Genomic DNA, 9,885 nt, shown 5'->3' with positions numbered 1-9,885 from the left:
GAACATTATGTGGTTAAATTATGCAATGTTATAACAATCAAGTTCTTAAAAGTGCAAGTCTAGGGCAACTCAATAACACAGCTAAAATGCAAACTGCTGCTGTAATTCAACAGGTCAGGCAGCATCTGTGCAGGGAATGGATAGGCAATATTTTGGGACAAGACTCGTCTTCAGACTGTCCAGGGTCCAGACCAAATACGTCGCCTATCCATTCCGTCCACGCATGGTGCCTAAACCGCTGAGCACTTTATGTTTTGCTCAAGATTTCAGCATCTGCAGTTCCTTGTGTCTCCAATAACATGGCCAGTCCATTAATCCGTTTCATACCCATACCCAGCCATCACCTTGCTGGATTTCACCTTTCTCAAAATCCATGACTGATCTATCTCTCCCTCCTAAACACATTCTCCTACCTTCTCCCCATAATCTCAGACACCCATAACAAATGTAACTATACAGTGAGATATTCCATTTCTAAACTTGCTATCAACACATTTTACTCCAAATGAACTGAACAATATGGTTAAGAGAAGATGGTAGCCTCCTGAGTTCAGTGGCCTCTTTGCCAATGTATCCGTGCCGTAGGCAGGCAACCCCTTTATTTAGATGCTCTCCACTGGGTTCCCTATCTTATACAAAGAAGTGTTTTAGATCAACTTAATTTTGACTCAGAAGCAGGATTGACCTAATTTGCCGTGTTTCTCCTTATAATTCAGTTTTACCACTGTTTGCCCAATGTAGATTTAAATACAACTTATAGGTACAATAGGTAGAGCAAAGGGGAAGATACAGAGTACAGAATATAGTTCTCAGCATTATCGTGCATTAGATCCAAAGACAAAATTCAACGTCCATATGGGGGTAGTGGTGAATAGGGTGAACAGGGCAGTACCCCAGTTTATGCAAGGACTGTTCATATGCCTGATCATAGAGGGGAAGAAGCTGTTCCTGAGTCTGGTGGTGTGTGCTTTCAAGCTTCTGCACCTTCTACCTGATGGGAGCAGGGTGAAGGAATGATTGAGGTGGGACAAATCTTTGATTAATGTTGGTTCCTTTTCTGAGGTAGTGTGAAGTGTAGGTAGAGTCAATGGTGGGGGAGTCTGGTCTGAGTGAAGGACTGGGCTACGTCTAAAACCCTCTGCAGTTTTTTGCAGTCTTGGGCAGAATCCTTCCCAAACCAGCTGCGATTCAATTCGACTGTATCATTTCTATGGAAAAAAGGAACAGTTGATGTTTCAGGTCGAGACCCTTCATCAGACTGTGAGTCAGGGGAGAGGGAAACGAGATATGGAAGGGTACAAAGAACGTATAAGGTGTAAAAAGAACAGATCAAAGCAGCATAGAGGGGGAGCAGCGAGAGAAGGTGTTGCATAATGCCCCTGTCCCACTTAGGAAACCTGGAGGTTGCAGGTGGTTGCTGGAGGTTGCAGGTAGTAGAAGCAGGTAGGGGGACTGACAAAAACCTCCGGAAACCTCACGGAAACCTTGGGAGGGGCGCAATGTCTCCAGAGATTTCCGTTCAAGTTTCCTAAGTGGGACAGGGGCATTGTCGGAGAGAAGAGGAGAACTTCTTCAAAGTAGGCACCTTGCGGAGTTTTCCAATGGAGCAGACGAAATGTGTAGGAAGGAACTGCAGATGCTAGTTTACACCCAAGATAGACACAAAATGCTGCAGTAACTCAGCACGAGAGGCAGCGTCTCTGGAGAGAAGGAATGGGTGATGTTTTGGGTCGAGGTTCTTCTTCAGACTGAGAGTCAGGAGACAGGGAAACGTGAGATGAAAGGGTACAATTACCCTCTCTCGCTGCTCCACCTCTGTGCTGCTTTGATCAGTTCTTATCACGCCTTACATGTTCTTTGTTCCTTTCCATATCTTGTTTACCTCTCCCCTGACTCTCAGCCTGAAGAAGGATCTCGACCCAAAACGTCACCTATTCCTTTTCTCCAGAAATGCTGACTCTCTCACTGAGTTACTCCAGCAGTATGTGTCAATCTTCGGTGTAAACCAGCATCTGCAGTTCTTTCGTCTACAGTATAATCATTGGAGGTGTGCAGAATTTAGTTAGTCTCCTAAGGAAGTAGACGTATGTGCCTTCTTGTCTGTTGTTTCAATATAGTTGGTCAATGGCAGGTCATTGGTAATATTAACACCAAGGCATTTGAAGCTCTCAACCATTTCCACTTTGTGACCATTGTTGCTGTATGGGGGCAAATACTCCACCATGCTCCATTCATAGCAAAAGGATTTGAGTACAGGAGCAGGCAGGTTCTACTGCAGTTGTACAGGGTCTTGGTGAGACCACAACTGGAGTATTGCGTGCAGTTTTGGTCTCCTAATCTGAGGAAAGACATTCTTGCCATAGACGGAGTACAGAGAGTGTTCACCAGACTGATTCCTGGCATGGCAGGACTTTCATATGATGAAAGGTTGGATAGACTCGGCTTGTACACGCTAGAATTTAGAAGATTGAGGGGGGATCTTATAGAAACTTACAAAATTCTTAAGTGGGTTGGACAGGCCAGATGCAGGAAGAATATTCCCGATGTTGGGGAAGTCCAGAACTAGGGGTCACAGGTTAAGGATAAGAGGACCTTTAGGACCAAGAAGAGAAAATCATTTTTTACACAGAGAGTGGTGAATCTGTGGAATTCTCTGCCACAGAAGATAGTTGAGGCCAGTTCATTGGCTATATTTAAGAGGGAGTTAGATGTGGTCCTTGTGGCTAAAGGGATCAGGGGGTTTGGAGAGAAGGCAGGGATGGGATACTGAGTTGGATGATCAGCCATGATTAAGACCCTCCTTCAAATGTCTGAAGTAGCAGCTTGAGAATCATGCAGATTCCATTCATCACCGAATTACAGGAAACTGTACTTTGTTTTTTCCCCACAGCACATGAAGCCTAGACATTTGAACATGGATGTTTTTTTGCCTATTATTCAACAATTTTTTAATGCACTTGTGCAATCAGGAAGTAGCTACTAGCTACTTGTAAACTAATTGGAAGTGAGCTACAAAGGGGCAGGAACTGCAACACATCAATTTAATCAATTAAATAAATGACTTAATCTTGGATCCTTTATGTAGTTTGTGCAGACAGTTATTTAATTACAAGTAAAAGCCTCCCCAACAACCTTAAATAGCTTTCTGAAGATAATTTAATTTATTTGTACTGGCAAATACCCAGACACTTATTAGGTTAGAAGTGAACTCTAGTTTTGAGGAGGCACCAGGTAGATTTGTCACAAATTATACAGCTGTTTGGTGATTTGCAACTCTTAGTGCATTACTCCCTAACCACTAATTGCTGGGTGTTTATTCTTAAACACTTTTAATGACACATTTTTTAAAGTTGCCATTACATTACTTTCAAATTATGGGCCGATAAATTGGACAAAGCTGAAGACATAGCTATAAGGGGGTTGACACAAAATGCTAGAATAACTCAGCACGACAGGCAGCATCTCTGGAGAGAATGGGTGACGTTTTGGGTCGGGACCCTGCTATAAAGGGATTATTTCTCAATGTAAATGGACAGGATCAGCCCCTTTACAAGCATACACCCAGAAAAAAAAATTTAAGTGATGTGCAGTTTCATTGGAAAAAAACAGCAAAATTGATTATGCATTTTAACAAATCTCCTTCCTAGTTTCAGTCTGTTCTTCCCTCTGCTGGTAAAACGGTGAATTTTATTTGATATTCATTGCATGTTCAACCACTACCACCTTTTAAAAAGAGACTAGCAATGACATTGTGCCCTTCCTGTTCGGCATGTCCCAAGGCAATTAATATCTAATGGAGTATTTATACATGGCAGTCAATTTAGACAACGTCTATATTCACAATTCTCACATTCTAATAATCTTAACTGAGAAATACTACTGGCAGGACAACTAGTTTTACTTCGGAGTCACGTGAGTGACTACGTGAAGAACCCCGCTTCCAACGCATGCGTGTCATATCGCTACACGCATTGCACGAGTCAACAGGAGGGGGAGGACGTCCCCCAGTAACGGGAGAATGACAAAACGGCCAGCAAAAGGCAGGTAAGGCACTCTACATTTTTATTTCAACAGGAAAATGGATAGAGTAAAGAGAAAGCGGCCCGCTAAAAAGCTGCCCGAGAAACGTGTTGAGAACACGGATGAAGGGCAGAGACAGCAGCCGCCGGCTCTAGATACCTCGGCAGAGGAACCAGCTGTGCCAGAAAGCGTTCTGGCACCGACAAAATTTACTTCCCGGGCGGGAGGAAAAGTTCAACGAAAAACTCACCACATAGAAGAGCCCGACTTGGAGCAGCAGCGGGCGACCAGCCCGTATCAACATCGGACCAGGGCTGAGCGAGAGCGGGAGACGAAACAAACCCGCTATGAGTGGCTGCATACGGAGCAGCCAGAAGAAACAGCTGACCGGGAACAGACGTGGACCTACAGTCAGGACCGGTATGGCCAGCGGGGGGATGAGGAAAGCCCGCAAACCAGCACCCGTGAGTACCGGGGACGGGAACAGCGGGGATACAGCAAAGAGCAGCACACTGCTGAAAGGCTGCAGGATTGGGAGCAGCCAAAAATGGCAAGTGCAGCTCAGCACAAAGACCGTTTAAAGGAGCTGCTCGAGGAGCTCCTTCACAGTGGCAGTCCCATGAATGTGGAGACTAGCCATAGTGGGCAGGAGATAAGCCCCACATGGGTACCCCGTGCGGGACCCCTAGAGATCTCTAACTCTATAAAAAAGAGTGGGCAGGACCCTGATGGGCCAGAGCCTGGTAATACAGCGTCCCATGATCCTAAAACAGCAGGGAAAGATACACTGCTGGACATGGTGGCTGATTACTTTAAACCAAGTCAAACAGGGGCAGACTTGGATCCCAGGATGGCAGCTAGTATTAACTATATGTCTGGCCATAAACTCCAACAACAAATATTTACAGAGACACTGGCCAGACATCTGCCACCTGGTAACTGTGAGGCATTACAGGTCTCCAGTGTCAACCAATGCATTTGGCAGCATATGGGGAGGAACATCAGGAACCAGGACCTCAAGATCCAGAAAACCTTAAAGGGGCTGACGGCAGGGATCACAGCATACACCCGCACCCTGGACAAAACAGAGCTAACCAAAGACCACCAAGACGCATTAGCTCTGTTTTGTAATGTGCAATATGAGCTGAACAACATGCGGAAGGCTGCCATTCAGCCAGCACTGGACCCCAAATATGCTACCATTTGTAAACAAAGAACCGCAAATACCTCAACCCTTTTGTTTGGACAAGACTTGAGCGCACAAGTCAAAAAACTGGATGAAGAAGCCAAGACACTGGGGCTCATCAAAGCCAGCGCAAAGGCTTATTTTGGAGCACGGTACCAGCCACATGCAAGACCAAAAAATGTGGCTCATACCAGTGGCAGTGCCAGAAATCAATATAACCCGCAGCAGCCTTTTTTAGGGTATGGCCAGGGACGGCCACCCTGGAAGATGCGGAAGCCTCAACCTCCCACACAACCCCGAACACGAGATATAAAACCAGAACCCGCCCTTTTTTCAAAAAAACCAAGGAAAAAACACAACCCCCAGTAACCATGGGGGTAGGTGGGTGTGTTTCTTCTGTAAAAAAGGACCCACGACGGTGGGGGGGGGGGGAGGTTGCAATACTACAGTTATGAATGGTGTAAAATCACTACACTCGTATGGAGCAGTATTCAGGTTATCTGGGAATGTGTTCCTTCTGGGTGTGTTTACGTAAACAACAATCTAAAGCCCACAGGTTTGTATGGTGTGATTGAGCATACTATTATGAAAAATTAGAATTTGTATCAAACTTTATTGTTGGCACAATGGGGGTTATGAATTGACCTTTCACATCAAACACATTTGTTCAATATGTCATTTTTAAGACAAAACAATTAGTGTTTGAACAACTTGAGGTTTATATAGTACATCCATCCAGTTTGAAATTAACTGGATGGATGGGAACTTTGTGTAATTGATACCCAAGCAACTAATATGGATTTGGCATTGTTACGTAAACAAAGCCATTTGAGGATTCACCTTTATTGTTGGCACACATGAATTGGTCAATATGTCAATAAACTTTACCAAGATTTTATCATCCATCCAGCCCAGCACAGCAGGATTGCAGCGAGCTTCTTAATACACCAACAGACCCTCCATTAGGCGGGTTCTTAACCCAACAGATAATAGGCGGGTAGCCCGGAAATTGGGAAAATTGTGGCCACATTTCCCGGCCACACAATTTGGGCCATTACATTATCAAAATTTGCAAAGAGCCAAATTTAGAGCACTCAAATTTAACTAGGGTCATTTTGATAGACCTATGGAGCTGCCTACGGAAGCTATAATTGAACTACAGTGGTGGGTACATAACATTAGGTATTGCTCCAACCCCATATTATTGACAACCCGTCTATGGTATTATAAACAGATGCCAGCGCCATTGGTTTGGGAGCCACTAACTCTGTTTCCAGTTGTGGAGGGAGGTGGAAGGAAGAAGAGGCAGTATTACTTAACACACGTGGTATTAATTACCTAGAGATGTTAGGGGCATTTTATGGCCTTAAGTCATATTACTCAGCAATTAAGCACCAGCATGTACGATTACAAATTGATAATACCACCGGGGTGGCATACATTAATCACATGGGTGGAAATATATCGACATCTTGTGATCAATTGGCAAATTTAATTTGGCAATGGTGTATCCAAAGAAACGTTTGGATATCGGCAACATACCTACCAGGTAAGCTAAATTCAGTGGCAGACACCAGGTCACGCAAATTTAACGAAAACACGTTGCTCCAACCCCATATGTTAAATAAAAAATATATTTGCTGAAATTACAGCAAAATATGGTAGACCAGATATTGATCTTTTTGCATCCAGGTTGAATCACCAATTACCAAGGTATGTGTCCTGGGAACCAGACCCTGGGGCAGAAGCTACAGATGCTTTCTCTCTGCATTGGGGGAAATGGCCTTTTTATGCATTTCCCCCGTTCTGCCTCATCAATCGGGTACTAAGGAAAATTCAACAAGACTCGGCATCTGGGATTCTCATAGTACCCGATTGGCCTACTCAACCGTGGTATTCGGTCATACAGGGGATGGTGTTAGAACCATGTTCCCTTATTGGACATAGCCCGAATTTATTAATTCATCCAGTGACTGGGGGCAGTCATCCATGCCATAAGACTATGGATTTGTTGATTTGTAGAGTCTGAAAGACCCACTACACGGCATGGGGCTGTCAGACAGGACGATGAATCTCATCTCATCTGCACAAAGACTGTCAACACGGAAGCAGTACCTTGGACACATCAAGAAATGGGGCATATACTGCTTTGACAACAACCTCGACCAAAGGGCCAAGAACATTCCGGCCGTATTGGAATTTTTAACAAGCCTCCATTATGATAATCGATTGGGCTACAGTACCATCAATAGTGCCAGAAGTGCACTCTCCAATTACCTATCACAAGGAACGGAGCGGCACATGGTGGGAACGCACCCCCTGGTAACAAAACTTATGAGGGGCATATTCAATGCAAATCCCCCTAAAACCAGGTACTCCAAAATCTGGGAGGTGGGTGTCGTTCTAAACATGCTGAGGAGCTGGTCGCCCATAACAGCATTATCACTTCAGAAACTGACCATGAAGATGGTTATGCTCATGGCGTTAGTTACCGCACAACGAGTCCAGTCATTAAGCAAACTGAGCCTGGACTCCCTGATCATCTCACCCGAGAAACTGGTGTTTGTCATACAGGATTTAATAAAACAAAACAGACCAGGTTCATCGGGTCAAGTGATTGAATTTATGGCATATCCATATGACGAACGCCTGTGTATAGCAAGACATATCCAATTATACATAGAATATACTAAGAGCATTCGAGGTCAGGAAATGGCGTTGTTAATCTCTTACAAGAAACCGCACAAAAGGGTCACGACCCAAACTATATCAAGGTGGCTCAAATATGTCCTAAAGATGGCAGGAATAGACACTAATGTTTTTAAATCTCATTCCACCAGGGCTGCAGCAACATCCGCAGCAAAAATTCTGGAGGTGCCCACAGACCAAATCCTCAGAATGGCAGGATGGTCATCCGAAAGGACTTTCCAAAGGTTTTTATAATAAACCAGTTTTGGAGCCATCATCGTTTTCGGAAACCATTTTACGTTCAACAATATAATTTGCCCGAAAGGTTACAGGGCTATGATTTCAATTAATAAATTTATTTTTCGTTATATCACACAAGTCTTTGTATAAGTGTGTTTTAAAAATTGCTAATGATGCTCTCTCCCAATACCCAAGACAGTTGTGAAGCATGGACTCGTTCCACGGCATGAGGTCACAGAGCTTTGAAATCTTCACGTAGTCACTCACGTGACTCCGAAGTAAAATAGTAAGATTAAATGAGAATTTACCAGTTTGAAGTTTGATCTGTATTTTATGAGGAGGAACGTTGAGGGAATACGTGCCCTCCGCTCCCACCCTCCTATGATCATATCAAAAACTGGTATCTCTTTGATAATCTTACTATGTTAGGTCATTATAGTTTCCGTGACCTCACACCGCTGCTTTGAAGAATGACACGCATGCGTTGGAAGCGGGGTTCTTCACGTATTCCCTCAACGTTCCTCCTCATAAAATACAGATCAAACTTCAAACTGGTAAGTTTTCATTTAATCTTACTATTACTCTTTTCAAAATAGTACCAAAAGGTTCCCTTGTTTTAACATCTCAGAAACTTCAATGCATCTACCAATGTAACCGTGAAAGATTACTCCATAATACTGTTGAGCTCAGGTGTCTGGAGTAATATTAGGGTTAGGGGTAACACCTTTTCTGCAATTAAAGTGTCCCAAATTATTCAAGGCTTACACAATTAAGCGGAAACATGCAAGTTACTCAACATCCAGGAAGAAGTCCTCATCCCCACCCAACTCCTAGGCCAATCCTTCCTGAGCACTATAGATTAGACAATAATAGTGGCCACATTTGCCAATGGCTGGCTGTGAGTACCTACTGTACAACATAACAAATTCACTCTTCTCTTTTAAACCCAAGCATAACTAAATCAACAGTAAAGCAACAAAAATAAATAGAAATATTCTTCATTTCAGGCAGTATCTTTGGAGAGGGAATCGGACAGAGTTAACATTTTAGGTTGTGTACGAAGGAACTGTAGATGCTGGTTTACACCGAAGACAGACACTAAAATGCTGGAGTGACTCAACGGGTCAGGCAGCATCTCTGGAGAAAAGGAATAGGTGATGTTTTGGGTCAAGAACCTTCTTCAGATACCTTTCAGACTCCTCCCATTTCCTCCAAATCCAAGGCGTAGCTATGGGTACGTGTATGGGCCATACGTCGAACAATCCTTGCTCGAGGCGTACCGTGGCGTTATCCCCAAACTCTACCTCCGCTACATTGATGACTGCATTGGTGCTAGCTCCTGCACCCATGCAGAACTGACTTCTTCCATTTCACCACTAGCTTCCATACGACACTCAAATTCACCTGGACCATTTTGGACATCTCCCTACCATTTGTAGACCTCACTATCTCCATCACAGGTAACAGACTACTGACCAACATCTACTATAAACCCACTGACTCCCATGGCTATCTGGACTACACTTCTTCCCACCCTGCTTCCTGTAAGGACTCTATCCCCTACTCCCAATTCCGCCGTCTTTGCCGCATCTGCTCCCAGGATGAGGTGTTCCACACCAGGGCATCGGAGATGTCCTCATTCTTCAGGGAATGGGGTTCCTCTCTTCTACTATAGATGAGGCTCTCACCAGGGTCTCTATATCCTGCAGCTCCACTCTCACTCCCCATCCTCCTACTCGTAACAAGGATAG

Source organism: Leucoraja erinacea, chromosome 1, assembly GCF_028641065.1.
Source record: "Leucoraja erinacea ecotype New England chromosome 1, Leri_hhj_1, whole genome shotgun sequence".
Lineage (NCBI taxonomy): Eukaryota > Metazoa > Chordata > Chondrichthyes > Rajiformes > Rajidae > Leucoraja > Leucoraja erinaceus.
The sequence above is the reverse complement of the archived record's forward strand: the minus strand, read 5'-3'. Positions refer to the sequence as shown.